Raw genomic sequence first — 18,349 nt, forward strand, 5'->3', positions numbered from 1 at the left:
GAACTGGTTCTTTGTGAAAATCAACAAGATAGATTAAACCCTTAGCCAAAGTAACCAGAGGGCACTGAGACAGTATCCAAATCAACAAAATCAGAAAAATCAGAAAAATCAGAAAAAGTGAGATATAATAACAGAAACTTAGAATATTCAAAAAATCATCTGATCCTACTACAAAAGCTTATACTCAACACAACTGGAAAATCTGGATGAAATTGATAATTTTCTACACAGATACCAGGTATCAAAGTTAAATAAGGATTAGATAAATGATCTAAACAGTACCATAACCCCTAAAGAAATAGAAGGAATCATTAATAGTCTCCCAGCCAAAAAAAGCCTAGAACTTGATGGGTTTAGTGCAGAATTCTATGAGAACTTTAAAGAAGAATTAAAACCAATAGTCTTCAAACTACTCCACCAAATAGAAGGAACACTACTCATTTCATTCTATGAAGCCACAATTACTCTGATACCTAAACCACACAAAGACCCAACAAAGAAAAAGAGAACTTCAGACCAATTTCCATTATGAATATTGATGCAAAAAATACTCAGTAAATTTCTTGCAAACCTAATCCAAGAAAACATCATCAAAATGATCATTCGTCATGATCAAGTTGGCTTCATCCCAGATATGCAGGAGGGATGGTTCAATATACAGATATCCATCAATGTAACCCACTATATAACCAAACTCAAAGAAAAAAAACACATGATCATTTCATTAGATGCTGAGAAATCTTTTGACAAAATCCAACACCCCTTCATGATAAAAGTCTTGGAAAGATCAGGAATTCAAGGCCCATACCTAAACACAGTAAAAGCAGTATACAGCAAACCAGTAGCCAACATCAAACTAAATGGGGAGAAACTTGAAGCAATCCCACTAAAATGAGGGATGAGACAAGGCTGTCCACTTTCTCTCTACCTGCTCAATATAGTACTCCAAGTCCTAGCCAGAGCAGTTAGACAACAAATGGAGATCAAAGGCATACAAATTAGAAAGGAAGAAGTCAAGATATAACTATTTGCAGGTGATATGATACTTAAGTGACCCAAAAAATTCCAAGAGAACTTCCAAACCTGATAAACAACTTCAGCAAAGTGGCTGGATATAAAACTAACTCAAACAAATCAGTGGCCTTCCTCTACTCAAAGGATAAACAGGCTGAGAAAGAAATAAGAAAACAATAATTTTCACAATAGTCACAAATAATATAAAAAAATCTTGGTGTGAATCTAACTAAACAAGTCAAAGATCTGTATGACAAGAACTTCAAGTCCCTGAAGAAAAAAATCAAAGACATTCTCAGAAGATGGAAAGATCTCCCATTCTCACGGATTGGCATAATTAGTATAGTAAAAATTGCCATCTTGCTGAAAGCAAAGTACAGATTCAATGCAATCCCCATCCAAATTCCAACTCAATTCTTCACAGACTTGGAAAGAACAATCTGCAAGTTCATGTGGAATAACAAAAAACCTAGGATAGTGAAAACTATTCTCAACAATAAAAGAATTTCTGGTGGAATCACCATCCCTGATCTGAAGCTGAGCAATTGTAATTAAAAACTGCATGGTATTGGTACAGTGACAGGCAGGTAGATCAATGGACTAGAATTGAAGACCCAGAAATGAACCCACACACCTATGGTAACTTGATCTTTGACAAAGGCACTAAAATGATCCAGTGTAAAAAAAAGACAGCATTTTCAACAAATGGTACTAGCTGAATGGGTGGTTAACATGTAGAAGAATGCAAATTGATTCATTCCTATCTCCTTATACAAAGCTCAAGCCCAAGTGGATTAAAGACCTCCACATAAAACCAGATACACTAAAATTAATAGAAAAGAAAGTGGGGAAGAACCTCGAGCACATAGACACAGGGGGAAATTTCCTGAAGGGAACACCAATAACTTATGTTCTAAGGTCAAGAATTGACAAATGGGACCTCATAAAATTGCAAAGTTTCTGTAAAGCAAAGGACACTGTCAATAGGACAAAACCACATCCAATAGATTAGGTAAAGATCTTTACCAATTCTACATCCAAATGAGGGCTAACATCCAATATATACAAAGAACTCAAGAAGTTAGAATCTAGAGAACCAAATAACCTTATTAAAAATGGGGTACAGAGCTAAACAAAGAATTCTCAACTGAAGAATATTGAATGGCTGAGAACCAGCTAAAGAAATGTTCAACATCCTTAGTCATCAGAGAAATGCGAATCAAAACAACCCTGAGATTCCACCTCACACCAGTCAGAATGGCTAGGATCAAAAACTCGGGTGATAGTAGATGCTGGCAAGCATGTGGAGAAAGAGCAACACTCCTCCACTGTTGGTGGGATTGCAAGCTGGCATAACCACTCTAAAATGAGTTTGGTGGTTCCTTAGAAAATTGGACATAGTACTACCTGATGATGCAGGTATACCACTCCTGGGCATATCTCCAGAAGATACTCTAACATGTAATAAGGATACATGCTCCTCTATGCACATAGCAGCCTTATTTATAGTAGCCAGAAGCTGGAAAGAACCCAGATGTCCCTCAACAGAGGAGTGGATAGAGAAAATGTGGTACATTTACACAATGGAGTACTACTTAGCTATAAAAAACAACGAATTCATGAAGTTCTTAGGCAAATGGATGGAACTAGAAAATACCATCCTGAGTGAGTTAACCTAATCACAAAAAAAGCACATGACATGCACTCACTGACAAGTGGATATTAGCCCAGATGTTTGGAATACCTAAGATACAGTTCACAGACTACATGAAGCTCAAGAAGCAAGAAGACCACAATGTGGATACTTCGGTCCTTCTTAGAAGAGGGATCAAAATATCCATGGTAGGAAATACAGAGATAAAGTTTGGGGCAGAAACTGAAGGAAAGGCCATCCACTGACTGTCCCACCTAGGGATCCAATTGGATACAGTTACTATTCCCAGACACTGTTGTGAATGCCAACACATGCTTACTGACAGGATTCTGATATAGCTATCTCCTGAGAGGCTCTGCCAGTGTCTGACAAATACAGAAGTCGATGCTCACAGCCATCCATAGAACTGAGTGCAAGGTCCCCAATGGAGGAGCTAGAGAAAGGTCCCAAGGAGCTGAGGGTTTGCACCCCCTTAGGAGGAACAATAATATGAAGCAACCAATATCCCCAAAGCTCCCAGGGTCTAAACCACCAACCAAAGAGTACATATGGAGGGACCCACAGCTCAAGCTACATATGTAGCAGAGGATGGCCTTGTGGGACATCAAAGAGAGAAGAGGCCCTTGGTTTCATGAAGACTTGATGCCTCAGTGCAGTGGAATGCCAGGACAGGGAAGCAGGAGCAGGTTGGTTAGTGAGCAGGGAGGGGGGGATGGGATTGGTTTTTTTTTTTTTCGGGTTTGCAATATAAATAAAGAAAACATCTAATAAAAAATAAATCTATCTTATAACCTGTTACACCCAAAGGATTCCATGTCAATGTCCCAAACACTGCAGCATTGTTCACAACAGATGAGTTGTGAAGCAGCCTGGGTGTTCAACCTGGACAAAGAGAACATATGCAGAAAAATAGATTCTATAGAAAATGGTTACATTAAAAGAGTTAAGCTAGACTCAGAGACTAGCACTGTGTTTACTCTCAAATATGAGTCTTAGATGTTTTATAGATATGTAAAGTTATGACATGAAACATGAAGTAAAAATGTCTATGAGAACCAAAGGGACTAACAAGAAGGGGGGCAAAAAAAGGGATAGAGGATTTGAGGGAGTTTGCTCAACGTACAGGATATCCTTGTGTGAAACTAAATATTAAAGTCAAAATTCTAACAGTACTTGAACCTCTCCTTAAGATTTACTTTTTGTTATTTTAAATTTGTGTGTGTGTGTGTGTATGTGTCTGTGTGTGTGTGTGTGTGTGTGTGTGTGTGTGTATGTATGAATGTGTAGTTTGTAGCTTTCCATATCTAGAGGCATCAGATCACCCTAGAGCTGGACTTAGAGGATTGTGAGTTGCTTGCCCAATTTGGATTCTGAAAACTAAATTCAGGCCTTCTGCATGAACAATGCATGCTCTTAATTAGAGTCATCTTCATACACTTCTAGTAGAGATAGGGGCATCTGAAATTTTTGAGGGACTCCTAATCTATACAATTATAGAAATTCCTAATTTTGTTTTTTATACTTTCTATTACTAATCATTTTATTTATTTTAATCCCAAATGCTGCCCTTCCCAGACCCCCCTGGCAGGCTCTTCCCCTAGTTGCCCCTCCCCTTCACCTCTGAGAGGGTACCCCCCCCGGATATTCCCCCACCCTGGGCCATCAAGTCTCTACAGAATTAGGTGCATCCTCTCCCACTGAGGCCAGAGAAGGCATCCCTCTGCTACATATGTGCCGGGAGACTCAGACTAGCCTGTGTTTGCTCTTTGGTTGGTGGCTCAGTCTCTGGAACCTCCTAGGAGTCTGGTTAGTTGACGTGGTTGATCTTCCTGTGGTGTTGCCATCCCCTTCAGTTCCTTCACTCCTTGTCCTAATTTTTCCATATGGGTCCTTGACCTCTGTCCCATTCTTTGTTGTGGGTATCTGCATTTGTTTCAGTCAGCTGATAGGTAGAGCCTCTCAGAGGGCAGACATACTAGGGTCCTTTCTGCAAGCACAACATAGCATCAATAATAGTGTCAGGGATTGGTGCCCACCCATGGAATGGATCCCAAATTGGGCCGGTCAATGGTTGGCCAGTCCTCGAGTCTCTGTTCTATCTCTGTCCCTGCAAAATCCCCAATTTTGAAAATGAAAAAAAAATCATAATGCAACATTAGAATTGGAACCTTGTAAATGTATCACCAGAAGCTCAAGGTGATACTAACATTTGGCTAAGCTTTCATAATACAAAGAAATAGCTACATTTCTTTCTCTTGATTAGCAATATTTCACAAAGTTAGGAAATGACTGAAAAATGAAGTGTAAGTTACAGGAATCTAGCCTTGGCTATCTCATAGATCTTCAAACAAGGAGTAAGTTGTCAGCAAATACCTCAGGATAAAATGCAGGGTACAGACTATAACAAGAGGCAACACATTCACTCAAACTACTCATCATACAAGAATCATCCATGTAGGTGATCTGAGCACGTCTGCCAAAATGATATCATTATGCTTGATTTGCACAAGAATCCTAAGACCTAAAATTTGATAGAATTTTGATGCCAATCTTCTGTATCCAGAATCAGTGTCTATAGGTGTCAAATAGGGCTGTGGTAGGTAAAAAAGGTAGAGAGACATGCAGGCTCCATAGGGCCACCCCTGGCCCTTCACAGGTCTCAACAGGAATGCAGACTATAGAGCAACTGTCAGGTACCAATAGGAGCACACAGGTAATTAGCTACAGCCTGAGCTGAGTGCCCAGCATGTTGGAGCAGGTTGGCATCCAGGTTTAAGATGCACCTGTTTATGATTAGCTACAATGGATTCCACACCCCATACCTCATTTCTTGGAAGGAAGGAAGAACTTGTTTGAGCAATGATTGTAAGCTTTCCTTTCTTCCATTTCAAACTCATTCACCTACTCTGCTTTTAATATTATTTCTCTTCCATTCTCTTGCCAATGTATTCATGTACAGTACCTGGTAAAATTCAGAAAAGGGTTCTTTCTTCTCTCTGTTGTGGTAGGCAGACATGACTTTGCAGATTGTCTTAGCGTTCAAACCTCATTCCTGTTCTGGGCCATGGGTCTCACAACAGGCTTGGCACTGTAACTTATCTTCACAGATACTGGCACATTCTGACCCCTGGCGAGTTTATATGAAGCCCGTTGTGTTCCTACACAGAAGAGTCACAGACTCCAGAGCTATCCACATGTGCCTGTGAATGTGAGATGAGCAGATTCTTGTCACTATCATCACTGATGTAAGCAAGAGCCGAGGGAAATAGAAAGAGTGTTTCATCATCTTAGGGGGGTAAATAAAGCCAATGAGTAATCCTAGTTACCAACAAACACTAATAATAGCAAGCCAGATTTTTTCCGTGCCAATGAATCTGATGCTTTTACTTGCAATCTGTTTTTTTTTTTTTTTTTTTTTTTTTTTTTAATAAATACCTGATGGTCTTTTAACTTCACTATTGGTTTCTAGGTTCCAGCCCACTCCTATTCTCTGACAGCTCCTACAGTTGGCATCAGAGATGGATCTCAGAGGTGCCTTCAGGAGAGAGATCTCACCTGAGAAGATAGATTTAGGGTCCCCTCAGTTGCTGAGGACCCAAGAGTCTCAGATTTCCTCAGAGTTCCTGATTATATTCCAACAAACACCAATCCTGGGAGGTTTCAGTGAAAAGCAGGAAGGACATGCTCCATCAACCAGATTCTAATCCAAGTTACCTTCATGCAGCCAGCATGATCCCAGGAGTGCTCATCAGGGCAAGCAAGGAGTTTTCTATTATTTTTTTTTCCTGTGGCTCCAGCTGGGTCAGGGAATGCCAGATGTCTCCTCTTTCTCCTTCAGCCATCCTGTCACTGTCCCTAGGCACCCCTATTTTTTGCTCTACACTGATTTATCCCTAGCTACTCAGACTGGAATTTGCCATGTTGGCCAAAGAAAGAGGGCAGATAATAGGTTCTAAGAATTTCCTAGATCCTAAAATGTCGCCATTTCACCCTTTGACACAACATTCTTGAGATTTCATAGTGTTCTGGTCACTGGCAAAACAGGTCAAATTGCTCAGAAGTTACTTCATTGGGCTGGCCCCTGTGACTCTGCAACCATGTTGAGATGCACTGCCTCAATCATAGGTTATGTGATAACAATCTTCCTTTATGGGAGAGCCTGGTACCAGAACCCTGCATAAAATTTTTGAGTTTATATACCAGTCTACTTAATTCTATTAAGATCTATTAAACTATTTACTTATTTAACAAATCTTTATTGAAAGCTTACAAAACTCATGAAATGGGGTTTGTATGTTTCAAAATTAAGTTTTCTGCTATTAATGAAAAAATGATAATAAAGAAAAATGACAACCTTGGAATGTCCTGTCACATTCTATAAATGGATATTAGTACCCAGCATTTTTTCAGAAACTAAGACAGAACCATGTACAGCTAGATGTGTGTGCCCTTTTGAAGGAAATTGTGTCCTTTTTATATATTTTTTAAGAATAAAAGTTTTATTTTTTTCTATTTTTTTACACTCCATATTTTGTGCCCCCCATCACCCTCCAACTGTTCCACATCTGATACCTCCTCCTCACCTCATTGTCTCCACATGGATGTTCCGACCCCCACCTCATCTGACCTCTAAACTCCCTGGGGCCTCAGGTCTCTTGAAGGTGCATCATCTCTGAATGAACACAAACGCGAAAGTCCTCTACTATATGTGTGTTGGGAGCCTCATATCAGCTGGTGTATGCTGTCAGTTTGGTGGTCCAGTGTTTTGAGAGATCTCAGGGGTCTAGATTAATTGAGACAGCTGGTCCTCCTACAAGATCACCCTCTGGTCAGCTTCTCTCAGCCTTCCCTAATTCAACAACAGGGGTCAGCTGCTTCTGTCCATTGGTTGGGTGCAAATATCTGCCTCTGACTCTTTCTGCTGCTAATTGGGTCTTTCGGAGGGCAGTCATGCTAGGTCCCTTTTTGTGAGTACTCCATAGCCTCAGTAATAGTGTCAGGCCTTGGGACCTCCCCTTGAGCTGGATCCCACTTTGGGCCTGTTGCTGGACCTTCTTTTCCTCAGGCTCCTCCCCATTTCCATCCTTGTAATTATTTCAGGCAGGAACAATTATGGGTCAGAGATGTGACTGTGTGATGGCAACCTCACTTAAGAAAAAAATGTTGGGGTAGGAGGAGTGGACACAAAAATGAGTGGGTTAGAACTAGGTTGACACAATCAAAAGAACTCTATGCTAAGACATTACCTTAGGAATGGTGTGTAGTAGAGAAGGAAGAACTGAACTGACTGGGTCTAAAGGAAAATTGAATCTTTGTTTAATATACATAGATTCTATCATGCTAGCAGGCTGTTTCTGAAGTTACTAACAAGCAAGGCTGTTTGACTAGCAATAATTTCAGGAGATGTGAGGCCTTCCAGATGCTCTCAATGACCCAGGACAAGAGATAAGAGGTACATATGAGACTTTCCCTGGCCCTGTGCATGCTGAAGAGGTTATGCCTTCCTACTACACATTCCAGCTTTTGGGCTGTTCCTTGTCTCCTGAGTTGAGCAGAACCCCTCCTTTATCCCTTCTTCTACCTACTGGCCCCTCATTTGGCTGATTTCATACATTCCAGCTTTTGGGCTGTTCCTTGTCTCCTGAGTTGAGCAGAATACCCCCCCTTATCCCTTCTCCTAACTACTGGCCCCACATTTGGCTGATTTTATATATCCTCTTGGAGAGACAGAGTCATTGCTTGGACAGTCTTGTACTTGGCTTCTAGAATTATTAAATCCTAAGCATTGTGTCCATGAGTGAAACACAAGGCAATATCAAAAGGATGCATCTGATTCTGTAAACTCCATGCACTTTGTGGATACATTGAGGCAATATGTGCCTGAACTTAAATGAGTACTAAGAAAATACTATACAGTTTATAACAAAGTAGAATATCCAAATATTTTTGTACTTTAGTGTTGCATGCTCTGTGCATTCTATGACTCTCTTTGTATTGTATTTCCTTATTCAAAGTACACATAGTCACACTATGTTTCTGTCAGGAGTGGCCAAATTTTGCAACATATAAAGAACATGTTGTAAACAGCAGATTACTGTGTTTCTCCAGGACACTTAATGTCCATGGTTTCATGTGACTTGACATTTAATAATCATGAAGCCTGCAAAGAGTAATACAAGCATGTCTCCAGCTGCAAGGCACAAAGACTGCATGTAAACCAAATGAGGCCTGGGAAGCAAGGCATTGAGTACACATTGGAAGAAGGAAGTGTGCAAGATTTAGCAGTGGGCAGCCCAGAGGTGAAGACCATCCTTGTCAGGGTTTTTCTGAATAGATGTGTTTCTAAATGTCTAAAAGTGAACACTTTCCAGGCTAGGCTCATTGGAAGCTACTGTACTGAAAGTGGTGGAGAATCAACTCACCTCTACAACAAATGTAAAGAATCTGGGGGTGTGTTCTCAGCCACAGACTCCCTGATCCCTATGTATAGATGAAAATCTAAGGCAGTGTAGTGAGATAAGAATGGTCAAAAGAGGGACTTTCTGTGTGCTGACAAATGAAGAGCTGTTGAAATAGCTGTAGAATCTGATTACAGCCAATTGCCACTGTTCATGCCCAGTGGGGCATTACAGACAAGTGACTCCAACCTTTACCATGTAAGAATACCCAAGACAGCCCTGTAGCTATAGGTGAGAAACTGTAAGTGACAATTGAGTAGTTTGAAGAAAGAGTAAGTAACTGGTCGGACATTGAACATGGTAGAATGCTATGTCATCATGTAAAATCTGGTAGCATCTTACATCTGCAAAGCAGTGAGTATACAGCTTGACCTTATGCTCGTTAAGGTAGCTGATCTTGCCAATAAGATAAAGCCTTCCTCATTGCAATATCTTGTGGACATAGGAGAATAGAAGGAATATAGCTGGTGAAGAGAGGTGGAGCATATGATGTGTTTGATTACAGAACCCAGCTCTGGGATACCCCTATCCCAGAAAATGCTTGCCACATAATGCAAATAGGAAACATGAGGGGCAGAATGTGAATCTTATTGTGGAACTCATTGTTGCCCAAAAGTAATATCCTTGAGTGCCAATCGTGGCACATTACATTGGAATCAAGAGAGAAGTGCTTTTCTGTTAGTTCTCTATGCCTCCTCTCTTAACCTTTAATAGCGTGTATTCTAACAATGAAGAAACAAGCACTCTAGGGTGGCTGCACAAAGAGAAAGACTTCATTCCCCTCTCCAGGACTATTTGTATGTTAAACTATTTCTAAACTTCAAATCCAAATTCAGACATTACCTATTTGTTAGTTACTTTATGCTTTGACTTTTATTTACTTATTCATAAGGCTTTTATAAATCTTCATATCCCCTTATCATTGTTGGGTACATTGTTTTGTTTTCAGATATACTTAGAAGCATGAGAAATGTAAATTATTTCCAAACAATGAATTGATTGTTTAAATGTTTCTGTGCTCATTCCTCTGTAGTCAAAAGCAATCTATAAAGCTAACTGTTGTACATTCAAATGGCCTTTTAAAGATTTTTGTGCAAAAATAAGATAAAGCAAAATGAACACTCTGTATGACTTCCCCTTGTAATGACTTGGGACCATATTTCAGTTATTTGAAAGCTGTATGCTTTTCTTTGATCTATTTTGGAACATGTAAATATTTTAATACAATAACTTGAATCAAAAATTTTAAAGCAAATATTGCACAGCCATAGACAGTTCTTACCCAAAGCTTTACTGTGTACTCCTCTTGCCTGAGTGCTGCTGAATCACTGCAGTTTAATAATGTTGGTTGCTGGAGAGTATTCCCAAATAGGGAGTGTCTTCCTTAGCACAGGTTGGTGTCCCTTGGCCTGTTGAGAGCTGCTGGGTGTTCGGTTACTATCAGCCCGTCCCATGCCAGAGTTTATCAGGTGACAAGAACGTCTAAGACCTAATAGGAGGAGATGAGGGTATTGGAACATATGCTCTTTCCTGGTGTTTTGCTGTCCCCTTCCTGGGGAACTGCAGGCCCTACTAGCTGCTACCTCAGCTCAGCGGTACTCATTCTTCAACTTTAAGTAAGTTCTTTTTGCAAGCCATTGTGGATATTCTATCCTCATCATTTTCCTCCTCCCTTTTGCCCAAGATACATAAACCTTTATCTAACCCGGTGATTCTCAACCTGAGGGTTGAAACTCCTTTTGAGGTCAAATGACACTTTCACAGGGGTTGCCTAAGATAATCCTGCAAACTAGGTGTTTACATTATGATTCATAACAGTAGCAAAATTACAGTTATAAAGTAGCAAAAAAATGTATGGTAGGAGGTCACCATAACATGAGAAACTATATTGAAGTGTCTCGGCATTAGGAAGGTTGAGGGACACAGGTAAGACTCTAACCCAACTTCCATAGTTTGTGGCAGAGTAGTAGGCAGATCTCTACACCAACCTAACTTCTCCCTACCACCCCCACCCCCATCTTCCCTCTTCTTGCAGTGCAAGTGCCAAGTCATATGCACTCAGATTGTGGCTCTCTTTTCTTTGCCAAGACTCATATTGTTGAGCAAGTGAGGAGAGTTGAGCCAAAATGAACTAAGTGACGCCACAGCACACTGTGTGATGCAGAGCTAGCACTTTGTATATTGTGTAATTAAGGCTTTAATGAACATCACATAGAGAATTAGACTCCAGATTGTGACACAAATAAATCTGCTTGGCTTTCAGAAACGTTCCTTAAAAAGAAATATTTTGGTAGTAGAATGTGTTCAGGAGGGAAAAAGCCTGTGCCCTTGACACAGGGACTAGATAACACCTGTCAGAAGAATCCAAACCACCTGCTTGGGTGCATCTGGGAATAAATCTGCAGCTTATGGACCATAACTTCAGGCAATAGAGAAGGTTCACAGCGGACAAAACCCTTCACAATCTGGAAGACCCCAGATATGGGATTCCTGTCAAATTATGTTCCCTGGGGTTAAGCGTTGTAATACACCCCATCTTCACGATCTGGCTCTGCCCAGTGCTTTATATTTTATGGGCTTATAATCTACACGCTGTCCTTGTTCCTGATATAAAAACACTAGAACACAAGGCCTAGTACACTAAGTCTGTTCCTCAGAAAGTGAAGCCATTGGAACACTTTCCTGCAGCCTTCATATAAAAAAGAAACAGAAAGGCCAAAGTAACCCCTTCTGCTAGACTGCTCCACTCCACTGCAAGGCAGTGCTGTTATTCTTGGAAAAACCCTTCCTGGCTTTAACTACATCAATGCCTCATAGGTGTTTGTTAAAGGCATTCCTTTCATGTTATTTTAGACTTTTTTCTGGAGTCTGAAAGAATCAAAGTAGAATTGGCACTAGCATGGTACATTGTTTATGTTTTAGTCATAAAAAGTGCCCAAGATACACTGAAAGTTCACTCCCACAGTTGTCTTTCTTTTTTAGAATTTCCAGGACAGCTTTTGGATCTTCTGTTGAAAAGCTGAAATTTTCAAGAAGAATGAATATTGAAAATGTGTGGGAATAATCTTGGAATTCATAGTAAAGGACTCAGGAGAGGGATGGAGACAATTGCTCCTGTTGATCACAGTTTATTTGACCCCTTCTTTTTCTTCTCTTTACAAATGTACAAAAATGCATCCCTCTTTATAACCAATGTATGGAGTACACGTTTTACTACAAGTGTAGCTATTGAAAAATGGCATTGAAAATGTAAAACTGCCTTCTAGAATCTGAATGGAAGTAGGATTCTTGCACATACAATATGTAAAGATATTAGGAGGCAATGCCAGAAAGACTTTTCTTCTCATGCTTCCTCTGTGCATTCTTTGTGTAAATGTGTGCCATATGTCAGGCTGTTTACAGAAAAAAAGGGTTTCTTTCTCAACCACACATCTGGTAAGCATGCCAGTTCTGAGAGAGAGAAGAATGGAGATGTGGCTCTTCCAGTGAATCCCCATATCCACTGATGGATGAGCAGCCATGAATGCCAGCAGCTCATAGCTAAGAATGTTTCTAGAGAGGTCAAGAAAAGACCTGCCTTACAGCTTAAAAGAATCTTAGTTTGGGGGACTTGTATGTATGTGTGTAGGGGGTACCTGTGTTAAAACGTGAATGCCCTTCCTAGGGTCCAGGCAGAAAATGGAGAGGAAAGCAATCTTAGTAAAGAAGGCCATCGTGTCAGAAATGTGGGGTCTCAAAGTAAGACAGTGAGCGATGTGCCAGAGAAACATGTGGCACCCAAATGAGGAGGGTGACCTATCACTGTGGAGGCTATGAGTTCTATTCTGAAGGCCATAGGAACTGTAAGCACATTGGGATGCTCTGAGGTTTCTGAGGGTCAGTGACATGCATAGCTGGGTAGTGGAGGGCATGGAAGAGAGACCTAGACCAAGAAGTGGAACTAAGTACAGGTGCTCGTCCTTGTTGCCATTGACTCATATACAATGCACAGATGACAAAGATACATGCTTCATTCATACCCAAATGTACCAAGCTTGGTAGATGAACTCAAATCACAGGACATCCATCCAAAATCATTCTTCTCTGAGGGTTTGTGGAAAAAGATTCAAGGTGGGCCTGCAGAAGAAACATTCCAGTATCTGGACATCTGTCTCACCCACCTCTCTTCTTCTCTGTCTCTGAAGAAGTATAAACCCTTACCAAGGAAGACCAGATCTGTCCTTTGCATATCTTTTCACTCAGGCCATCCAGGGTTTCTGACCACCAGCTATCTCTTCACTGCACAGAACGCATCGCTATGATGATGCCCTTGCTTATAGAACTATTACTAAGCAATTGCAACCTTGATAGCAGCTCTCACAAACTGAACAAGTAGTATTTACCATGTTCTCAGCTAGGAGATTTGCAAGCTTTCTTCTTAATATACCTTGAAATCAATTCTACCATTATGTACATTTTAAAATAAGGAAACTGAGGGTTTGTTTGTTTGTTTGTTTGTGTATGCAACTGGCACAAAGCAGATAATGCTCACAGGCTCTGAGCTTTCTGCCCAGAATTATCAATACCTATCTCACATTTCACAGGGAGCTCCCAAGGAGGCACACATACCCAGCAAGGACACCTCTCAGCGCTTGAGCTTATCTCCCAAGCAGCTACCCAGAGGAGTTTCCCTCACTCACTGACTTCCAGGTAAATCTTTCCATAGCTCCCTGACTCTTCCTCAGTTCACCTATCTCAGCACATGAGGTCTGAGCTTGCCCTTGCCCCATAAGCCACTGGAATCACACTAGCACCTCAAGTAGACAATGAACTCTTTTATTCCCCTGACTCTTCATCTCAATATGCCCTTCAAACTGAATTTACCACCCACAAAGGTGGTCCTACCAATCATCTGATTATTCGTGTCTAAAATCTGAGTTACCATACCCTAACAGTTTTTTATCAAGTCCTTCAACTAGTCTCTTTTCCTGGTCTGGGTCCCATGCCATCAATCACCCAGTATTTTTCTTTCACTATGCATGTTGCTGATCTCACAGCATCACAGTGTGCCTTCAGTTGGTTCCTGTGGCCTTCAGGATAGAGCACAAAGCCTCCACAGTGATTGGGAACACTCCTCATTTGAGTGCCACACATTTCTGTGGCACACCACTCACCTTTTTACTCTGGGATCTCATATTGCTTTCTAAGCACACTTGCCTCATCCTCATACTTCTGCATCTTACTGACTTCTTAAAGGAATCAGGCAACATTTCTTTCCTGAGCTTGTGGGCATTTCTTGAACTTGCTTTTACACTCTACCTTCCTGTGGGAGTTATTGGGCATCTAGGGGTGGGAACTGTGGTTCCATGACAAGGGACTTGTAGAGAATGAACAAGGTCCCTGCTTCCATTCCCAGTACCACAAAACAATGAACAAAACCTGACCTTTCCCCTGACTATAGGTTGGGCATTCTACTGAAGGCAAAGAGTGCTTCTCCAAGATAGGATCCAGGAAAAAGTGAAGTAAGAGGAATGGATACAAATGGCAAGTAGTCTCTGGTCCTGATAGTCAGAGCCATCCTTCTAACCAGAAGCACATAGTCTAGCTTTCTAGTGGGTCAGAGGCCGAGATGAGAGCCAGTAAGGAAGAAAATGATGACAACTACTGCATTCATCCTATTACCAATTTGAAGACACAAAATAACATCTAAAGCTGTCCTAAATATACATGCTTCCCTCGGTCTCCAAAGCAATTAATAAAACACCACAAATACATTAATACAGGTTTTTAAATAGCATGAAAAATAAAATTTGATTTTCAAAATCTGCGATACCTTTCAAAAATTGTTTCAATTTATTTATCTGTGCAAGTTTTCTGCGTGGTCCTAGAGACAGATTTTGTTCCTACTTGTGGAATCATCATTATTGAGAGAAAGCTTGTCATGATGCCACCAGAGCACATTGGAGTAAGGCTACATGCAGAAAGTTGGTATTGTCTTCTCCACTTCTTTCCACTCTGCTCCAGTGTAATAAAGGGAAGAGGCCCATCTCTTTGAGAACATCATACACATAAAGCTGCCCACGGAATCAGCTGTCAAAGGAAAGACAGAGTACATAACCCAGGAAAGGGCAGACCTAATCCTACTTAGTGGACAGCCATTCAGGACAGGATGGGGAATGCTGCTCTGACAGAGATAAGGAGATGTGCCTGGGCCTAGGCCTGCTACTTCTGAGAAGACAGAGAAAGCAAAGAGGAAGAAGAAAGACAGAAATAAAGATATCATTGACTTCAAGGCATTCATGGAAATGGTCCTTAACCGGATGAGCACAAAATGCTTCTGGCTTGATATCCCCTCACTTGCTTCTTTTAACATACTTTTTATGATGGTTCTCAAACTACTGACTTACACTACAGGCACAGAAACTGAGATTTTTGAAAAGCTAGGGAGTTTGCCCAACAAGGTTTCAGATTCTGTATCTTCCACTCTGAACAACTATGCTGTGTCCTTTGCTCTGAGTCTTTTAATCTTCAAATAGTATCTAGACATAGCATATTCTGAGAAGTAAGCACTGTACATAGGAGTCTTCCATAAAATGACAAGTAGGTTTCTTTTGCAAATGTTATAACTGTGAATCAAAAGAATGAAAAAATATTCTGATCTGGACAAACAATAACAACTAAAAACATAAAAACAAACAAACCCATGCAGAGAAACTGAGTTTAAGCAGATTACAACCAACCTTTGCTCCACACTAAATGTCCTGTCTCTGGGATTTCTCTCAATGTTCTATTGACCACAAATGCCTCCTCACCCACACTTTAAACATCCCATGTTTCTCAGGTTTCAGCAACTAAGGATTGCTTTTCTTAATTGAAGATCCATCTTTCCAGGAAACTACATAGACTCCTTTCCATTTTTACCTAATATCAGCTGCCAAGAGAGCTCGCAATTGTTCTATTGCTCTGTCTCAAAGTTTAAAAAATTCTATGGTTATATTTCCTTGAGTTTTTCACTTAACTCATCTAGTTCTAACATATTCGGAACTTGAGCAAATTCAATTTCTTTCAAAGGCCATATTAAAATAAAAGCATAGTGAGCAGAACCAACAGAGTCCTTTTTACTTAAGAAAATAGAGGAGAGAGAGAGACAATAGCAGCCTATGCACGCTGGCAGAGTCTACCACATCAGCAGCCAGAGCTCAATTTTACTGGATTCTGCGGAAACAAGATGTACCACCAGCTTCTGGTGTGAGGAGAAGACAGGATGTGGTTTGAACCACCACAGGTTCAAAGGGAGATGGCAATGCTAAAATTTGTACCTGGAACATCTCTCAAAGGCTTCTATGTTCAAGGTTTTAGCCCCAGCCTGTGACGTAATTGCGAATATTGTAATATTTCAGAGGTGGACCCTAATGGGAGGAGGTTAGATAGCTGGGGGTATGCCCTAGAGGTGAATGTTGGAACACCGTCTCTCCACCACCACCTCTCTCTGTTTCTCAGCCACCACAAAGTGTTCAACCTTCTCTGACATGTGCCTGCACTATGATGTCTGTGATACAATTCGTCTAATGCAGAAGTCCAAACAGCCCCAGACTGGAACCATTAGTCAAAACAGACAGTCCCTCCTCATTAAGTTGTTTATTCTAGGTGTTTTGTCACAGTGATGCAAAGCTGACTAATACAAATGGCCTTTAACTTGGGTTCATGCTTAGAAATGCAAGTATTAACTTTCTTGAGAGCATTTCCTGTCTTTTTTCCCTAAAGAAGGCCTGTAAATGGGAATCTACAATTCATTCGTGACTTGCCACCCACCACTGCATGACCTCACCAAGGTTCTCAGGCTTGCCTGGTATCTACAGATGAGAAGCAGCAGACAAGGATTCCGTAGGCTTTCTTTCAGTTCTAAATATTGCTGATTTCCCAGGGCCACATGAAAAGCTCCTCGGGCTGACTTCTTATTCTCTGTGGTGCTGCTGCCTTGTGGGATTAAGAACAGGACTCCTCAGACTGCAGAGCTGGACATTCCTCAGTGCCCAGCTGGACAGTGACAGATCCCAGAGCCATGAGAAATCCAGCTGACATTTCCCAGGGAGATAAGCAGGAGGCTTCCAAGTGCAGAACAGTCAGACATATTTTCACAACACTTCTAGAATGTTCCCAATTATACAAAAGATAAAGATATGAAAATCTTAAATTCCTACTTCACTGTATCACAATGAATCAGTTAAACAGACAGTACTGAAGCTCTGGGAAGACACTGCTGCCTTCAGTACCCTAGGGCTCATGAGGTTTTCCTCCATGCTGCTGTCTGCAGAGACTGGAGCAATTCCCCTTTCAAAAGGTACTTCGGATGTCAGTTAGACGTTAGAGACGGTCCTTGGCTGCACAGACTCTGGGTTTCCATTAAAATAGAAGGCCCTAAAATATGATATTGTGTACAATTCTTGAGTGTTTAAAATGTAAACTATTTTTCATTTCTTATAATTCATCATTTCCTACCAATAGCCTGAAACAAAAGGACTGTTAACCACTGGCAATCCAGATGATTCTATCCATCTATCTGCCTTCCTTCCTTTCTCTTCCTTCCTTCCCTTGTTCCTTTCTTTCTTTTTGAGATAGGATGTCACTCTATGACCCAGAGTGGCCTTAAACTAGTGAAGTCTTGCTGGTTGTGGCTTTAAGTTCTGAGATTACAGATGTATGCTACAACACGTGGCTCAGAACTTATAAAATGTTTATCAAGAGGCAACTTAACATTCTTTTTCTTCTTTTACATTGCAATATTATATATCTATGCACATGTGTGTTTACTCGTGTTTTACTTTAAGAGCAAAATGGTTCATGAGATATTAGATTAATCTTAAAAAGCATATATGAAAAATAAAGGTATTTCCTGAAACTTAAATTTTGTAGAAAAAAAATCACTGTTGGTAAGTTCAAAACATAAAGTTCAATATTGTGCTGTTAAATCTGGCTGCAGACTGATAATATGATCCCAGAGGACTGCCCACTGGAGAGACACTGCATAGAGACTCAACACAACATGACAAGAGAAGTATTTGACTCTTGAAGGTGCTCCATCTTGAACTGCAAACTACAGGTACTACCAGAGACCTCAGGAAGCACCAGGAATGTATCAGCATGTCACCAGCAACAATTAAAGGCCACTTCTTTTTTTTTTTATTAGATATTTTCTTTATTTACATGTAAATTTCTCCTTTCCCAGTTTCCCCTCGAAAAAAAC

This window comes from Mastomys coucha, unplaced genomic scaffold (assembly GCF_008632895.1).
Source record: "Mastomys coucha isolate ucsf_1 unplaced genomic scaffold, UCSF_Mcou_1 pScaffold12, whole genome shotgun sequence".
In the NCBI taxonomy this organism is placed as follows: Eukaryota; Metazoa; Chordata; class Mammalia; order Rodentia; family Muridae; genus Mastomys; species Mastomys coucha.